The 19,861-nt window shown below is 37.9% G+C and overlaps 1 protein-coding gene across 1 annotated transcript in view; it reads right to left on the bottom strand.

Annotated features, from left to right (window-relative positions):
• LOC134660655 (uncharacterized) overlaps nucleotides 1-19,861 on the bottom strand; it is a gene marked incomplete at its 3' end in the record, with an annotated part of 109,700 nt that overhangs the window by 27,352 nt on the left and 62,487 nt on the right. The gene's annotated exons all lie outside the window — the stretch shown is intronic.

The following is a 19,861-nucleotide window of genomic DNA, read 5'->3' as shown; positions in this document are numbered from 1 at the left end:
AAAAATCCGACTTTTGGTCTACCGGATTATCCGACTTTTGGTCACTAAACGGTGACAGATACGTGGGAGATGCTCGACCAAATGTCATAGAGGGACGCTGACAGTTTCTGAAGCCGCCATTATTTTTTCAAAATGGCGGATTCAAAATGGCGATCATTTTTCAAAATACTCCCAGCGCGCTAAAATTTTGGTCACGAAAACTCGGGGTCACCTAGCTGTATTCCTATGGATTTTTTTTAATAAAACCAATATGGCGGTAAAAATGGCCACTTATTTTTTATGAAAATCTTCAAAGGTGAGAGATAGGTGGGGGGTGCTCGACCAAATGCCATAGAGGGCCCGAGACAACACAAATTGCATTTAAAAAGTTTCAAAATGTACTAACTAACATAAAAACACCTTGTAATACCATGGTTGCAATAAAGAATTATGATTATGATTATGAAAATGGCCGTCTTTTTTTTTCAAGTTGGTCTGAGCGCGTTGAGATTTGGCATGCGGCGAGCTTGGGGGCCCAAGATTAGTATGTGAATTATTTTTTGAAAACACTCAAAATGGCGGCGGACACGGGCAAAGGAAAATTTCCAAGTAGGTTAAGCGAACCCGAAGGGCGAATATCAGGCTGGGAGGCCGAAGGCTGACCCGCCGAAGGCCCGAAGCCTTCACCCCGACTCCCAAGCGTGCAACCCTCAGTAATTTAAAGCGAGGCCGAAGGGCGAGCTGCGTGAAGAAGTGCTTCCAAGCAGGGATGTTGCGAATATCCGCATCCGCATCTCGTCTCGTCTCGCGCTTCTCTAAATCCCATAAGACGCCTTTTTACCAATAGTTTATTTTTAAATTAATTATATAAAGCAGATACACCTGCTAACGAAACCACAACGTTATGGGTTAATGTTTTCGAACGAACGAATCAACATAGCATTCAAAACATGCTTGCATATTATTACTGTTATTACATTATTGACCGTGATTGACAATGTTATTATTCAACGTGTCACATCACTAGCGCCCGGCAGATATTACTGTCTGACGCCCACGTGTGTTTGAACGGACCAATCACGGCACGGGACTCGCTCACCTCGTCCCCCGCACCCCTGTATTTTTGGCAGCATCGGTTTCATGAAAGAATTGGCCTAAGTTGAGTCTAGAGGCTGGATGGTCAGTGAGAAAAAAATAAAAAACATTTCACTTAATAAAAAAAAGTGTTTCGAAAATATGTCCTCCCGTATTATGTAATACCGACCGTGGTTGCTGAAACACTACTGATCGCCCTAACCAAAAAGGACGTGAGGGTGAGACTCATTGCGGTGGGGTCTACTTTACGACGTCTGCATTAAAAAATTGCGGTTAGACACTTTAGATCAAAACTGCAGTCCCTTTTTGAACCAGTACAGCTAGGTTTCGGCACGAAAGGTGGGTGCGAGGCAGCCGTCCATGCCACGTACTTACCTTTCACTCGATGATTGGAAAATTGTAGTCAAAATTGACATTAAACATGTCTTTAATTCGGTTAATAAGGACACTTTGCTGACAGAAATTAAGGACAATATTCCGGAACTGTACTGATATGTACCTATTCTTTTGCTATTCAGACTTATCTAAATTAATGTTTACATGTCACATGAGCATGCAGCAGCAATGTTTACATCTTCTGAGGTTGGTTGTCAGCACGGTGTTCTCGGGCCCGCCATTTTTAGTTTGGCCAATAGGTAATTCCTATTATTAAAATGTTTAAATCAAATTTCAATGTCTGGTACTTAGATGACGGAACCCTAGGAGGCAACGTAAATACTCTTATTGTGCTCTCTGATTTGTCCTTTATTAAGATTAGGCAGTTTTGAAAATATTTATTGGTTTAGAACTGAATTTCAGCAAATGTGAACTCTTTATTCAGAAATCTTATTCTATTCTGACCGTCTTAAAACCCTAATTTGACGACCTGGCTCCTAATATCAAATCAATAGCTTCAAATCTATATTTTAACAGGCTTTCTTATTGCGCACTCGCTTTTAGTTCGCGCGCACCATATCGCCTCGTGTGTAATGACCAACATAGCACACTTTGTATCATATATGTACTATTACGGAAAATAATGCACTTTTCTTTTTAATAACGTAAAATCTATTCGTATTAGGCTAGGTGTATCCATTAAGGGTAAGAACGCAAATTAATCTTTATTCAAGCGTAAAAAATAGGATCATGAATTTTTATGTAACTCTGTAACACTTTTATGGAGCTTTTTTAATAGGTACGTTGCGTATTAAAAAGATTTTAACTACTAAAAAAGGAATATTAAAATTTAAAATGTACATTCTAATTCGGCGTATGTTGTACAATAATGTTATCAAACTATATCCATGTCTCCTAAAAATTAATAAATAATATAAATAGAAATAAATCATAGGTAAACAATCTGTTCCACTATGGATGTAACTTTGCTTTTATGTGACATAAGCCCTTAAACTTCGCAAAAGCAGACCAACCTACACAGGCTTACAAAAATATATTTAGAGTCTGTTCGGAAAGAGAAGAGTCGTGGAATGTATTGAGTCCTATACATTCCACGACTCTGCTCTAACCGCACAGAGTCTACCTAACACGTTTATTATTTGAAGGTGCATGAGCCATAGTTCAACCTAAATAATGCGTTTGCAAACTTAACGACTACTATCTAAATCTAAGCTCATTCAGTAATTGCATATTTACATATTATGTACAAATATAATATTATAAAATATTTTGGAAATGTGTGTCGGCATTGGACGATGGCGTCATAGTCACGGCATTCCGATGTCGTGCCTTGACGACTGTGACGGTCAAAGGGTACCAATATATAATACCAACCTTTCTTAGTTTAAAAAATGTCAACAGCAGATATCAAGACAAAGTTAGCGCAGCCAAATTCTAAGTTTCTTAAATAATATGTACCTACATATAATTTAGGAAATTTTCAATAAACTTATAAGTAATTGGCAACGGAAAAGCGCCCTAACTAGCACTTTACACACGACAACTCATACAAACTTAACCTTCGCGATAAGCAGAATAGGAAAATATTTATTCCTAATAACATTTTGACCTCATGCCTGGTTGACGCAGTTTTGTATCTAATTAGGTAATATCGTTAAAGCACGTTTCAGGGTACCGGCTCAACCTTAATAGCATGCCCAACATTCTCACAATCCCACATAGGTACTGCCAGGGGACTACATTGTGAGTGAACTTGCCTAACCGAGAACTTCGTAACGTTAGTAGGTATTTCATTCTATACGTGTTTGTTAGTAGTGTATTTCATTCTACGTTATTTTTTTTAACGGAAACTAGATACACGGGTTTAAAAATCACTTGAGTGTAATATTTATGACTTATGAAATTCAATGTGTGATCCTTTTTCGCGCAATCCTTAATAGAGTTTCTTGGAACGCGATTCGTATCAAACCGATAAAGGCAGGCACTTCGTACGCGTGGACAAGACGCGGCCGATAGTCTGTAATTGCATTCCGATTGGCTCAGTCCGTAATTCGCACGTACCTAGGTACCTACATCAAGTCACCGTATTGGCAACGGTGGTCATTTTGTTTCTGGACTCTCCTTGGCCCACAAATTTAAACCTGTACGTCACAACGAGCGCTCTATTTCTGAAACGGCCACGTGCTCCTCGTTAGTTGATAACTTTTAATCATTCGGTTCAACGAACTATCTATAAGTAGGTTGTAAAATAGTTATGCCTAGCCAAAGAATAAGTCGTAGATTGTTTTGGTAGGTACTGTAGGTAGTAGGGTGTTTGTTTACTTATAGGATGGGCTGCTGTCTCGAATTCTGGGCACCGCATCAGCAGCAGCTGAGACTGAGGAAGCAACCGGCGGGATAAGCGTGAGACAGAGGAGTTTGTTTAATTGACTATTCGTGATATATAGTCGCCATCAGATACATCGGTGCGGCCAAGGTATTCAAAATATCTGAACACGCACTCTAAGAGCGGTTTCGCACTACGTCCGATCCGAACCCGTGAAAATATGGTCCGAAGTAGTCTACGGCTACTTCGGACCATATTTTCACGGATCGGATTCGGATCGGACGTAGTGCGAAACCGCGCAGGGCGTTCCTGACAATAGAGGCGTGATCAGATATTTTTCAACGCCTTAGCCGCTCCGATGTATCTGATGGCGACTCTACAGTTGCCAATATGTATTGACATTTCCAGAACACGGCTAAAATGTCTTATGGCGGTGTACGTGGTGTTGTAAATCAGAAGTTAACAAATCCTACTAACATTTTTTTGCAATAAGGTTTAAGGATCAACTAAGGTTCAGTGGTCAACTTGACTTCAGAATACTAGAAATAATATGACACAAAATCTGAATATACTTGTACTAAATATTTGTTTTATTATAACTACTATTTTATTATAACTAAATATGTATCTCCCTAAAACAGGATGATAATCTTTCCCAATAAAGAGAACATTTGGAGAATTTCCTTTATGTCATTCAAATCTCATTCCAATAGAACGAAGAACGAAGACAGGTCACAGGCTACATATATATCTGTATATGTAGGTAAGTATCTACATCGTATCCAAAAGTACCTGGGAGTAACAATCTTTGACGGGAATACTGCTCACATTTTTAGAAATATTCGGGTGAATTGTTAAAATATATACAGGTCCTTAACTAATTACATATTAATTAAAATAATTAAGGACCTGTCGTTAGTCTTAAGTTAATTGATTCTATATTGTGTTACGATACGACAATTACGCGGTTTCGACACACGAAAGTATAGTTAGTATAGTATATCGTTTATTGCAAACCATGGTACATTAGGTATAATAGATGTTATAATAGAAACAGATCACATGGCACCCTGGTAGGGTATGGCAATTATCCTTAAGACTACATTAAATCAATATAATATTTAGTACACTTAAATATACTTTGATTGCTACTTGCTACATATTTATTATTTTCTAAGTTTAGGAACTTTGTTTACAAATATTATCATAATAGATCATCCTGCATAAATTCTTCGATGGTACTACCTATAGTATGATTTTTTCAATAGAACGGACTTGAGTTTATGTATAAATAAATGATTTATTTGTATATTTTTTATTTCAGTAGGTAGTTTATTATATATATTTATTGCTCGGTAGTACGGTCCTTTTTTTATAAATATCTAAGATTGGTTCTGGAAGAATGAGATTATCTTGCCGACGCGCACTCTTATTAAATTGAAATAGGTGTAAATTATTTTTGACAAATGAAGTTACATATTTCCAGGATATACAGAGAGGGGTGAGTCAATAATTGAAGTTCCTGAAAATGGGGTTTACAACTGTCGGTCTGTGGAATATTTACCAATATACGGATGCATTTTTTGCATTATAAATAGGTCGTGGGCGTCGCTGCTATGGCCCCACAATATCAAACCATAACTGAGCCAAGACTGTGCATATGCATAGTAAGCGGACAGGGCGCAATGGATATGTGTGTTTGATTTTAAAATGCTGAACGCGTATAGGAAGGAAGATATGTGTGTTGCTGTTGCTGTAAACTTAAATGTGTATGCAATTTACATGGTTAATTTTTGTAACACAATAGAATCACTTAACTTTAGACTAATTGCACATATCCTAACTACGCTTATCTACTTACTTTTTTTTTGCAGTTCACCCCATACTTTGGCAAAATAATTAGGTATACTAATATATATTCTGACATATTGGTATAATTAGGTATACTCTAGTACTTATCTAAATTATGAATGCGTCTCCGCGTATTCAATTGTCTGTGTGGGCGCGTAGTCTGCTGACTAGAAAGGTTGTTATTATTTTTCACCACACCAGCTGGTAAAGGCTCTCTTGATTGTTCAAAAATTGATGAGAAAGTTGCATTTTTTCCACATTTGGGGCAAAGTAAGCAAGTGCCAATTTTGAGTTGTTTCCTTATGTTGGCTGGTATAATAGACTTTTAAGTGATGATTTTTAAGGATAAATATTTAATAACATTCATTTTGAATTGATTTGCTTTGATTTGGTTTGATATTTTACAGTTAGTATTTTCCGTGTGTTGGTGTGGTGATAATTTTTGTGTTTTACCACAGATTAATAAATAGTTACTACGTAACAGATGCATCATTCCCATACAAAAGCGAAAATACCTACGCTATAATAGCCTACAAAATCTTAATAATAATACCTGCTGCTCAGGACGAGAAGAAATGTACCATATGTACGCGCACAAAGGGTCGAGACTGTGTTGCCCGCCGTGCGAGTCACGTGCCAACGCGTCATCGTAAGAATGCGCTAGGGTTGTAGGTACCTATTGTACCTAATACGATGATTATATTGTAATAAAACGAATGTTGCGAATCAACCATATTTTTTATTAGTCAGTCAAATATGTTTTAGTTTTATATAATGATTTATAATATTTTTCTCTTCTCGGAATTCTCTGTTATTAAATTTTATAGTTGAAAATATCCTAAATCGCGTAAATAATTTTAATAAATACCTACTCATACGGAAAACAGGAGCAAGCGACGGAAAATCAACGGTTTTTAAATGTTGTAATACGGTGCTACCAGGCCGATTCATTATGACGTTGTCAAAATTATTTAAAAATTACATGGTTTGGTGGTGGTGGTTTACAATAATTACGTGTTTTCGGCATTTCGAAGCGTAAGCGCGGGAAACGTGCGGCGCAGTGCGGTGTGAGCGCTCAGGTGGGCGTTCGCCGGCCCTCTGTCGGTTGTATCGTCGACGATACGCCGAGCGGTAGGCATATAGCGCGTGGCCGTGAGCGAGTGACGGAGGCCTGGTTTTACTCGGTGGCAAAATTTGTTTAACCGTGCCTTGAAACCCTCTCAATGTTCAAGATTTAATTTTGGAATCTTTCGCTTGCTCGGATATCAATATTAGCACGAGATGTTTAAACAACAACTTCGCCTCCTTGTAAAACAGATAACTAATATTTCTGACTGGAGACTTTAGACATGGCTGAACTAAATGTAAGTTGAGTAGTCATTTTAACTACATTTCCGGTATTAAGTAAGTTAACAATGTTTAAGAGCTTGCTCGAACTGACCGATATATTATGTACGTAATTCATATATCCCATCCTCTTAGATCACCTGATTGATTGGTATACATATATTATTTCAAATGCGTGCCTAGTATAACAAATGGTAATTAAACATAAGACAGACGTACAGTAATCAGTGTAGGTAATCATCCGATGTTCTAAACTAACATATACCGTATATAGGTACAGAAACTATAGTTGTGCCCGCGGTTTCGCGTGTGTTTCGGTCAATGCCACTTAATAGTGGTAGCTAGAGATGCCGCGGACGTGGAGACGTAGTTCTTATTAATTAGCGTAGAATACTATAGAACGTTTTCCAAAAAAAGTGTACATTTCATTCATGTCTTCAAAATATAAACTTCTTGGGCTCATTTTACTCAGAATCATTTGTACATTCACGCCTCATACATAAAAAAATGTGTTCAAAGATTTCCTTTCCAGATCGTCATATTCTTGTATGATTTTTTTTAAATTGTATGAACGTGACGCACTGGAAAAAAAAATTTCATACAAAATTTTGGGACACATTTGACATGAATGAAATGTACACTTATTTTGGAAAACGCTCACTAACACGTAGCTTGCTCAGATTGAAAAGATTTTCCTTAATTGCGTTAAACATTGCCCACGACGGGGATAGTCCGCGTTTTGATCAATTGATTCATGCTCATCAATAATACTTTGGGCTCGTGGTAGGTAAACACGATTCGCGATGGATTCCCGTGTTCTATATTTATATAGAGCGGGATAGAGGAGGCGCAGGGAGGCGGCGCGTGCGTCGACTTCGCCTTACCACGTGGTATAAATAGTCGCCCGTACACCGCACCACACCAAATTGGGAAACGGGAATGGCCGGCGGACATTGCGCCCCGGTGCCGTCCTAACAGGCGACGACACACTGATTGCTTATGATGACGGTACATAATGTCCACATCAGGTATCTGGTAGTAGTATGTACCTGCATACTATAACTATCTGCGAATCGTACTAAGACCCATATGTAGGTCGATAATATTGCAAAAATCTACTTGTAACGAAATGATTATTCGACACTTTTACATAAGTATTTGAATGTTTTGCCCTTTGTCTCAGGATGCCTAAGCCTGAGCGCACCTAATAGGCAGTATAGGGAGTAAAGAAGAAACCATACCATAACGAAAATGACAAGTTCATTTAGGTGTTTTATTTTTATTTTATGAAGGTAGAGTCATCTATAGTACGGCTCTTCTGAGGTGAACTTTTCGCTTCGAGCCTTAATCTTTCAAACAAAGGTCATTGTTTCTATTATCGCAAAACCGCTAGCTCCAGCGTTAGCACGTGCCAGTACAACATTCATATTGAAAAACAACCGGTATCGTCATAGTATTAAGGTTCAAATTTAATGTCACTGATATTCTAGATATTACGTTTCGGTAGTGTAGGACGATTGACCGCCCCGAAGCGATACGGCACTCATATTATTTTGATACTTAGTGTGGTGTTAAAAATGAAACACGGTTATTTATGATAAAGCGTTGTATATTTGTTATATAACAAAATCTAAGGTAACAATGTAAATTTAAGATTAATAAGTTTAACATAGGTATAATCAACATTTTTCCGTGTAGGTATATAAACAGTTATACGTACTACTAGATAAAATCGTATCATAAAAAATCAGATATAATCAACTTCTTTTTTATAACCGACCTTTCTTCTGACCGTTGACACGTGACGTTTAGTTAGAAAATCTGTACGCTTCAAAGCTCCACGTTTGCCTTATCAGTGTTTTTATTGTCACTATGCGTCGGCATCACATCAGAGGTGCTAATTTCACAGTATCGTTATTTTAAAGATAAGAAAAAATAACAATGCTTGCAGCTGCACCTTTGTAAATTATTACATTTACCACCGCAAGCTAATAATTTAAATAAAACAATATAATAAATAACCACGTTTCATTTTTAACACCACACTAAGTATCAAAATAATATGAGCGCCGTATCGCTTCGGGGCGGTTTATCGTCCTACACTACCAAAACGTAATATCTAGAATATCAGTGACATTAAATTTGAACCTTAATACTATGACGATACCGGTTGTTTTTCAATATGAATGTTGTACTGGCACGTGCTAACTCAAGGAGCAAGCGGTTTTGCGATAATAGAGACAATGGCCTTTGTTTGAAAGATTAAGGCTCGAAGCGAAAAGTTCATCTCAGAAGAGCCGTACTATACCTATGTATCGTATTATTATTTTATTTTAAAGTACAATATTGCACATAAAAAAACGTACAAATGTTGGACTTAATGCCTCATGGTTATTATTATAGTGCATGTTCACATACCTACTCGTGTCTCCTGCGCTTGTTGTTAAGATACAATAACTTGCAGAGGAGCTAATAGTGTTGTTGGCGCCCCCGCCACACCATGAAATGAGGTAGTAGGTACTTAATTATAAAGATACCTGCTTATTCGTACGATCATCTTCAGGTAAGTACATACGTATACTTACTCAAGGTCTACAAAGACCTTGTACAAACACAGTTAGTACAAACTAAATAAGACAAATTCGTCACGCAGTGAATTCAAGAATTCATTTGTTTCTAGAAGTACTTATTGACCGAAGCGTAGCGAAGGTCTACGTTTTGACTCGGGCATTTTGCTTTTGTATGTCCGGATGTTCTCCTCTACAGGTCACAATTCTCAACCGATTCTTGTGAAATTTTGTGACAAGATTCTATGAGTAAATAATTTTTTTTTGTCGATTCCGTTTTTGGAAATTTTCAAAAATGGAGGAGTTGTGATACCTCGCGCTTAAACAAATAGTCGTATCTATATCAAAAGAGTATTTTCTTTTTGAGACATTTACATAGTAAATGGCAAAAAATGCAGAAAAATTGTATTCTTGGTTTAGGCGGTATTTAGATATTTAGTTTGTACTCGAGAATGAGTAGCCGAATTTCGTCAGCTTAGGTAAGAACTATCATGGCGCATTTTGTAAACAATCGCTTTTTTTGTTTGCACACAGAAAGTTTGGGTTCGATCCCCAGTAAGACATAACTTTTTGTATTTTTTTTTCACTTAAACTTCGTATTTTTTTTTTAATAAATTAAAATCTTTGTATTGTTGATTGATCAAACCGCTGTGTGGCGCTGTCATCGTGCACGGTCCCAATAAGCTATGCTCGCGAGGTCTACAGCTCACAGAGCCACTAGTATGTAGGTATGTAGGTATATCTGTTACGTGTGGGTATAGTAGATTGTTAACCAAGGTCTTTTACCCGAGTTAAACACTCTACTTTTCATTTCGACTATGAGGAAAGTCAAACACATTGCAAACACAAGAAAATATTTTGACGGGCAAGAGAATTAGGGACTGGAATTGGCGCCATTTACATTTTGATCGGAAAAAAATTAGTGTCCGACCGAAGGTTCGGTTTCGGTTTCGGTTTCGGCCAGTTTCGGCCAAAAAATCATGTTTCGGCTGTAGTTTCGGTTTCGGCCAAAAAACGGCCGAACCTTTCGGCCGGGCCGAAACTTACGAAATGGTACTTCGGACAAAGACCAAAAGTTGGGGAATAAGTAGGACAACAATATTAATACCTACATATACTGATTCATGTATATTAGGTACAGACATTAATTGGTTTATTATAAAACACAATTCCACTAATGAGGGCGTCACTGGACGGTTGACGGCCGCAGTCTTAAGAGGCTGTCAATACCTATAAGTGAATGAGATAGCACTGTCGCATGTTACTGGGCCCTGGGCAAGATAATAATAAGAAAACTAGCCTCACTTTTTACCTCAATTTACCATTGGTTTGTGTTCCACATGTCCTCTACTTCAGCTTAGCCTTTGGCCTCGCTGCGCCATGCTCGGCCTGCGGTCTCGCTTTTGAATACAATGGACATTGGTTGGAGTCTGTGCTCAACTACTTATCCTTAAGCCTTAAGCACGGCTTTGACTTCGCATGAAAGTTCGCCTCAATGGGGCACTTCGGACTTTTCGGCCCAGGTGAAGATCGGTACCCGGCCTTGCGATATTGTTAACAAAAAATTTCGCGCTCGCTGCGCTCGCGTTTTTGGTTGACCCTGTGTCTTCATGTTAGCTTGACTGGTGAATGAATAGAGTTAGACCAACAAAATTCTGCAATGATTTTGATAGCATACGCAGTGCAACTAGTGCAAATGTTCTTTATACGTCATAATTTCATAGAAGTTTTGACGTTTAAAATAACACTTGCACTGCGTGTGTTATCAACTTATCAAAATCGTTGCAGAATTATCTTGGTCTAACTCTAGTAATTTTCATAAAAAACTGCTTAAGTAACATCAATTTCAAGGACATTGGGTGTTGACAGCCCCATAATATGTGTGTAAAAGCGGCTTTATGACATTTTTTCAACGATTTTAACAAGTCTACAAAAGTTTCGGTTTCGGTTTCGGTTTCGGCCGAAACTAGAGCCAAAGCCGAACATTCGGTTTCGGTTTCGGTTTCGACAAAAAAACATGTTTCGGTCGGACACTAAAAAAAATCTAAAACCATAGACAATCCGATCTTAAATTGGGATGTGTCTGAAATGGCCTTAATGTATGTACGCGCATTACTAAAATTATACTTGGTCAACCAGATCTTGACAGTAGAAAAAGGCGGCAAATTTGAAAAATGTAGGCGCGAAGGGATATAATATTGTCGCATAGAAAATTTGAATTTCGCGCCTTTTTTTACTGACAAGATTTGGTTGACCAGCTATAGCATTAACGCTTATATCCATAATATTTGAAACATTCATCGTATATTGAATTATTAATAAATACTTATGTTTATTTTATACGTTTTAATTAGAGATGCCCCGAATAGTGGTTCTGGCCGAATACCGAATATTCGGCTCCTCTCTCGGCCGAAGCGCCGAATATTCGGCATGACATGCGAACATTTTGAGACACAATTATTATGAAAACTGTTCGGCAACAAAGCATAACGTTTGCTATGATATATTTTTGGAGAACAGAATTAATGAATATAGATTAGAGTCAATCAAATCAGACCCATGATAAAAATAAAATATTTTGTAATCCACAAATGCTCAAAAAAGGGTCTTTGTATTAATTGTATATAGTAACTTTCCAAGAAAACATTTTAAATATTAAATGTACCTAGTTTTTGGTTAATTTTCTTTTTTAGGTAGTTGAAATAGATTTTCGGTATTCGGCCGAATAGTAGGCAAGATTCGGCCGAATACCGAATATTCGGCAAAGTGGCCGAATAGGCCGAATACCGAATAGTTACCGAATATTCGTGGCATCTCTACTTTTAATATTAATACAAGAACATAATGAATGAGTTTTTCGGAACTTATGTACGAAATATCATTTGATATTTACTAGTCGCTTTTCGGTGAAGGAAAACATCGTGAGGAAACCGGATTAATCTCGATACGGGCCTAGTTTACCCTCTGGGTTGGAAAGTCAGATGGCAGTCGCTTTCGTAAAACTAGTGCCCACGCCAATTACTGGGATTAATTGCCAAGCGGATCCCAGGCTCCCATGAGCCGTGGCAAAATGCCGGGACAACGCGAGGAAGATGATGATGACAACAGTTTAAATTTTCACAGATTATGTATTTCTGTTGCCGCTATAACAACAAATACTAAAAAGTACGGAACCCTCGGTGGGCGAGACCGACTCGCACTTTTGTTAATTTAAGTAATGCAATGCAATTGATATTTAATTTCGATAATCATCATCATCCTCCTCGCGTTGGTTCCGTACTGTAACGGGGTCCGCTTTCCTACTTTTCTCCTTCCACTTCGCTCTATCCTGGACATCGGTTTCCGCTAACCCACAGGCGTTTTTAAATCTTAATTAAGCACCCAGTATACAGCAAGCAGCAGCGTTTTTGGTGCTTAATCGTAATTTCGATAATATACTTAATTGGTCTTAAAATGCGCAAGCTAATGTTATATGACAGCTTTTTACTGAATAATATGGCATAAGTACACATATATGTAGTTAAGTTACCACCTGTAACCTGTAAAGCTGTAACTTTCATTTTTGAATGTATGATGATTCTTGTAAGGATGTACGAGTCTATCTTTCAGAATAATTTCCCGATGTCATTATTGAAAGAAAGAAAATACATTTATTTACGTCAAACCAAAAACCAAACCAGTTAATTACATAGAACACATAGATGAGATAGACGTTAACAAAGTTTTTGGCAAAAATTTCATTTTTGGTACACGCTTTTAACGCTGACTGTACTTTTCTTACGACAGACAACTAATACTCATCGAGACAATTCTAAAAACCCCTAACACAATTAGGTTGCGTTGTTTCATCACAGAGTTCGGCCACCTCCTGTCTCCATCATCAGATCAGCTCGATGGTACCATAATATTGCATGCATTGTCACCCGACTTACATGTGTATGCAAAATTTCAGCTCAATCGGAAACCGGGAAGTGGATCAAATTTAACTTGCAAGATTCCATTACAAGTTAGTTACATACAGGTCGACCTAATAACGGCCACCTCCTGTCTCCATCATCAGATCAGCTCGATGGTACCATAATATTGCATTGTCACCCGACTTACATGTGTATGCAAAATTTCAGCTGAAAACCGGGAAGTGGATCAAATCTGGGGGCACGGTAGTGCCCCCGCCAAGACGAGCAAAGCGAAGCGCAAGGGCACTACCTACCTTTTCTCGAAGCGCTTCGTCGTTTTTTTGAACCCTCTTAACTTGGGTTTGGATTATACCAGATAAACAAAACTCTCGGGATATGATGTCAATAGTGGACTTATTAAGCATAAAAATTTTCAATTGCATAGCTCTTATACTTTAGATTTGATTAATGTCTAAAAAACCCCGATTTCGTCACTGACTCACTCACTCACTGTTGATCATCAAAACCTCTAGGGTACTTCGTGAAGTCCTAGGAAGCTGAAATTTGGTATGTGAGATAGTATTAGTCCACAAACAACAAAATAATTCAAAAACTTGAAATTATTAGCCCCTAAGGGGGTGAAAAGGGGGGTGGAATTTTGTATGGGAAATCAATAACCGCGGGACCGATTTACTTAGTTGAAATTTGGTATGTAGATAATTATTGTTATGGGGAAGGATATAAAATAGTTTCAACCCCAAAATCACCCCGTAAGGGTGAAAAGGGGCGGAAAAAGGTGTTAGGGGAAAAAGGGGGTTGATGTTTGTATGGGGAATCACTAAAAAGCAGATTGTATGTAAAAGATGCCCCCAGGTACGTATTTCAGGATTTTTAATAGTAAATCACCCGCAACCCTTTAAATCAGAAGATTGTCTATCCAAGACGAAACCATAAGGCTCGCACTGACAAAAAGTTATCAGATCTCTTGTAGAGCCAAGCTTCTAACTCTACAGGTAGGGTTGCCAGATCGAAAGGCGCTATTATCGGGAAAAAATATCAATTTTTCGGGATTTTGAGACTTAAATCGGGAAAAAGAAAACATTCAAATTAAAGTAATTGTATTAAAAACAACGATATTATTTTACATTATTGGCACTACATCAGTTGCTCTGCCCATGGACGTTTTTATAACGCTGACGCGCTCGACACGGGTCGCTCGCTCGCTCGACGACAATTCGGAACTTGAAATTATTGTTTTATAATTTATAACGTGCAGCTGTTTTTCGGGACAATTTCCACTCTGTCGGGAATCGGGAACACATGCTAAAAATCGGGAGAATCCCGCCAAATCCCGACCATCTGGCAACCCTATCTACAGGCCCTACCTTCACAGACTCTACACCTTAGTCAAGATATGTGGCTTGGCCGTTTCGTCACATGGGCGTAAGGTGAAAAATGTATTCAGTATTCATTATTTTTTATTATAAAATAGTTCTTGTTATTTTTTATTATGAAACGGCCAAGCCACATATTTTGACTAAGGTGTAGAGTCTGTGTAGGTAGGGCCTGTAGAGTTAGAAGCTTGGCTCTACAAGAGATCTGATAACTTTTTGTCAGTGCGAGCCTTATGGTTTCGTCTTGGCAACATTTTACATGAAAATGTTTTTGGTGGGATTTAACTTGCAAGATTCCATTACATGTTAGTTACATACAGGTTGACCTAATAAAAGCGTGTTAAAAAGGACCCCCGTAATGCTACGGTAAGCCGCAGCGCTGATTTTCAGTGAGGACCAAACTTATCCTTACTCATTGGAGTCAAAGTGCTGGCGACTAGGTTGTGGCGTGGCGTGGGGTATCAGGTAGCGCGCAACGGCGTCGCGTCGCGGCCAACGGCCTTTATCAGCACGTGCGCTTATCACTGTTGCCGCCCATTGAGCAATTAGATGAGATTACAGATAGTCAGGACTTGCTCAACGTTATGTGCTGGTCGTGTTTCCTCACCACTTTGTGCCTGGGATGTTACGAAGTTCAAATTGTATCTACTCTGTGCCATTTAACTTTCAGACTCGATACATTTATTGTATTTACCCAGCTGGATTAGTGGGTACTACGCACAACCATGGCATTGAAACGTATAGGTACGAATATATGGAGCGCCGGTAGTGGCGGTAAACAGTCCAGCTGTGAGCCGGGTCGACTTTCATCAAACTAAAGGTCGTGGGTTCAAAGTGTTCAAACCCCGGCCCCGCCTCGTACCAATGAGTTTGTAGGAACTCATGTACGAATTATATAGTTGATATTATGTAATAATTGTAGGATCGTTATGAATCGGGCTCATACCTACAAATCTTGGTTTACATTCCAGCTTGTGAGGGGAGATGCAAGTTTCTTTCGTAATAATAATCGAATTGGTTCCTGCATGGATCGATTCTTAAAATTTGGTTCCAAACGAATCTAAGGTTTCTTTAGGAAGTATGGGCACTTGGGTAGTTGTAAATGACGAAGAGTAACGCTTATGTAGACGAGTAAGCCGGAGCAAACCCTTTCAAACACTATAAGTAGTGGTAGCGTAGTGTTACTCGTTGTCGCGAGACAGCCGGCCCAGTCGCGAGCCGTGCCGAATTAAATGGCCTCGGCCTTTTCATCCCACTGCAGACACCAAGGCTTCCCGCCAATTACTGATATGCTAGACTAAAAACGAACACACCCATGAAACTTAGAAACGATAACGCAAAGCGAAACACTGCAACGACAATGGAATTGGCCCGATTCTATGTTACATTTCAGTTCTTAGAACTGTAGCAGGAATAAGGTAGGTAGGTATTTTAATGAAGAAATGGGTAAAACTACTGTTTATTAACACGTTCGTAAACAAATAATATGTACCCAGTACTTTATTCTCCACTGACTACATGCCGATTTATGCCGTGTCATTCCCTTAACGACATTTTAAAGGAAGAGTAATCTGTTTTTCTCCAATATGCTCAGAAATGTTCACCTTATTGTAGCAAAAATAGTACAGGAAGTTCTACGTTATTGTCAAACTCTAATTTAAAAAAATCAAACTATCGCTGTCCTGTTCTAGCGGACGGGAATGAAAAAAACACTACAGTAATAACTTAAACTGTAGTGTTTTTACTTTTTAAAAATAAAAAAACGCAAACAGCCAATTATTAAAGCCGCGAGCCGCGTCTACACGACCCGATCAGCTATCATTTCAAGCTATAGGATCGAGTGAGATAGTAAGATAAACGACCTTACTTGTCTCGTTCTTACAAGACCGTTGTGCTCGTGTATGATCGTGCGAATACTGCTTAATAAAATCAAAGATTATATTTTTTTAAGCATCTCATCCGTGTACATAAAGTTTATATAGTTTGTCAAAGGACTTTCTCATTGCAAACTTAGACATAGAGAATTATACTATCTTTGTCTTACACTAGTACTAGTACCCAAAAGAAAAGGATAGGTATAATTTTCCTGGTTCTTACTGACTGACAAATTGGTTTGACCAACTATATTGCACAATTATATTGAATGAACGAATATTGAATGGTACTGAATGGCAGAATAACTTTGTGCCCTTAACTTTTAAAAATTAATTTTAGAGGGAAATTGTTTTTGACATTTTTGATGTGAAGGTTCGATTTGAGTTTGAGTCATGCTTGATGCTTAAATAATTATTATTTTACCTTATTTCCTCGCATGTTTGGAGAAAAGCACTATATTTGCCTCGGCAGGAGTAGCAATTCGTGGATTCGTCTTCTTTGTCGGACTCCGCTTCGCGTCGTCCGACAAAATCGAAACTCATCCACGAATTGCCCTTTCCCGGCCTCTGCAATAATGTACTATTCCTGCGCTCTCAGTGTACACCATGTGTACACCGAATTCATAAAGGGACATAAAAGGTAGTGTTTCCTCTCGGAAATGTGCTTCCGTTATTACTGGCGTGAGCGTGACTCACAAAATATCCCCCAAACGTACACTTACTTGTTGACACTCAACAGCTGACGTTGCCAACAACTGCACTATTGTATAAGTAGATTCACATAAGTATCTATACTTATGTAAAGGTGAACCAGGATCTATTGAGGGTGCGCCATGTTGCGGAATTTCACTGGAACTAATTTTTTCATACTACACTGAGTTGTCACCCTATACATGAGAATAACAGCGCCCTCTTGACAATTATCATATATTACTGGTCAGGCTATACTTTATTATTTTTCGTGACAATTTGGACATATGTAGAATATGTAGATAAAGGTGAGACCACTGGGTGAGACAATAATAATAATTTACAATCATATATTTTCATTAATTACTAATGTTTTTTGTTACTTGAGCACGGGGGTAAAAGATTTTGTACCTAACATTTATACAGTTAATTTTAAACTCCACATATACAATTGTCTATTAAATGTAACAACCAACAAACATGGTGGACCGGACCACCTACGACGATTGTCTTTTAAGCAATAAATTGGTTTAAGCTATTTCTTAATGTCAACTTTACTGATTTTTTGTGTTCACGAGGCGTTTCCTCGCAATAAATCCATGACATATAAGTTCCATTTTCGTTATAAAGTCTCACAGAAAAGCAAACTCGTTCAACTGCCGTATTCGAACTTCAAGATATTCACAAGAGACGACACGTACTAGATCCATTCTAGATACGTTATAGTTTAGATTTCAACTAGTTCTCTTTTGCAGCGCAATTCGGGCAACCAATGTCACTTTTACTATAGATCGTGTTAGATATTTATTAGATGTGAATTAGATCTCTAAGTAATATCTTGTGGAAATCGTTCAAGAGAATCTCCAGAATCGCGGAAATGTCAAATTTACCAGGTTAGATCTTAAACATATCGTTATCGTATCTTGGCGATGTCTAAAAGATATCTAGTAGATGTCTATTACAAAATCCGAATCGGGCCCCAAGTCTTAAAAGAGTTAACCATACCTACACGAAATAATTAGCTTAAGCTTCTACCGAATTCTATTATTTAGGATTCCATCTAAAGAATCGTTATGGTACCTGCCTATAAAAAATACGTGGAAATGCTAAAAAAGTAGGTAACCAAGAAAAAAGGATGAGTGTGTGCCGTATATACTGAATTTTGCCAGCTATGCTAATGTTTATTATCACAATGGATACGTAAAATCATCACAATCCTATACCTTTAAACGAGCAATTCTTGTATATTTATTTATTTATATGTATATATATTTCGGGGATCTCGGAAACGGCTCAACGATTACGATGAAATTTGCTATATAGAGGTTTTGGGGGGCGAAAAAACGAAAAGAATGTACATTAATGAATATTAAAATAAATAAATAAATGTTAATGATTACAATTTGGCCTGAGAGCGTTTTTATATTGCCCGATCCGATGTAAAATGTATAACATAGTCATGTGTTTTTCTGTATTAATTTATTCATTTAAGAAATCATTATTGCAAAAAAAAAGTATAAAAAGGCTAACTTATGACATAGGGCACTCTCTAACAAGTAACAACCATTTATGAGAATACATTCGATATCGCATTGACACTTCCGATAATTTCAGACATGCCCCCCTAGCTGTCGGACCGCTAATGCTTGTTTGTGTGCGTATATGTGTGCTGTAGTGTAGGTGACCGCTGAAGGGGGTGCGGTGGCTGCACATGGAGGATCCGACATCCGATATCGCATCGGACAATGTGAAAACGCTCTGATGCTGCATCATGCATAGAGTCTACAACAGTGAGTCATTTTAATTAATAAGTATTTGCATTTCAAATGTTTTTCGTCTTTTGCCGTTGATTTAATAAAAATAAAAACTAGTAGAGCCAATAACTTGTTTATTATGAACACAGACAAAACAAGCAAACAGGCTCAGTCTAGAGGATGTTTTGTCTGTGAGTATGAATGACGTAAGTTATGCGTCTTTCCTGTGGGCATCATTAAATAAATGGACATGAAATGAAGGCCTAATTTTCTTGCTGGACTCATAGGCATATTCAAGCTAAGCTACAATCAAGAGAAAGAGATAACTATTTTCTTACTGTATTTGTTAATTAGACCAAATACAAGAGAGCTATCAGTATGAAAGATATACACACCTCAGGTGATTAGATAAGTAGATAGAAATTATCAAAATGGTGTAACCGAGAAGCAATATAAAAACTCATATTCACACTTGTCATTCTGTCATTGTCATGTCATTATATTGCTTATTAATCTACAGTAAACTATTACTATAATTAATTATGCATAGGTACATGAGACTTACAGATTGTAGTGAACTGTAGAGTTAGTAGGTATAACGCCTTGAAAATGAAATGTATACCTGTTCATATTTGCACAATGGTAGTAAAACGTAGTGATTATATTCTCTTTGAATGGTAGCTGCAACGTTA

Source organism: Cydia amplana, chromosome Z (genome assembly GCF_948474715.1).
Source record: "Cydia amplana chromosome Z, ilCydAmpl1.1, whole genome shotgun sequence".
NCBI classification, from domain to species: Eukaryota; Metazoa; Arthropoda; class Insecta; order Lepidoptera; family Tortricidae; genus Cydia; species Cydia amplana.
This window is presented reverse-complemented; position numbering and strand designations above follow the sequence as displayed.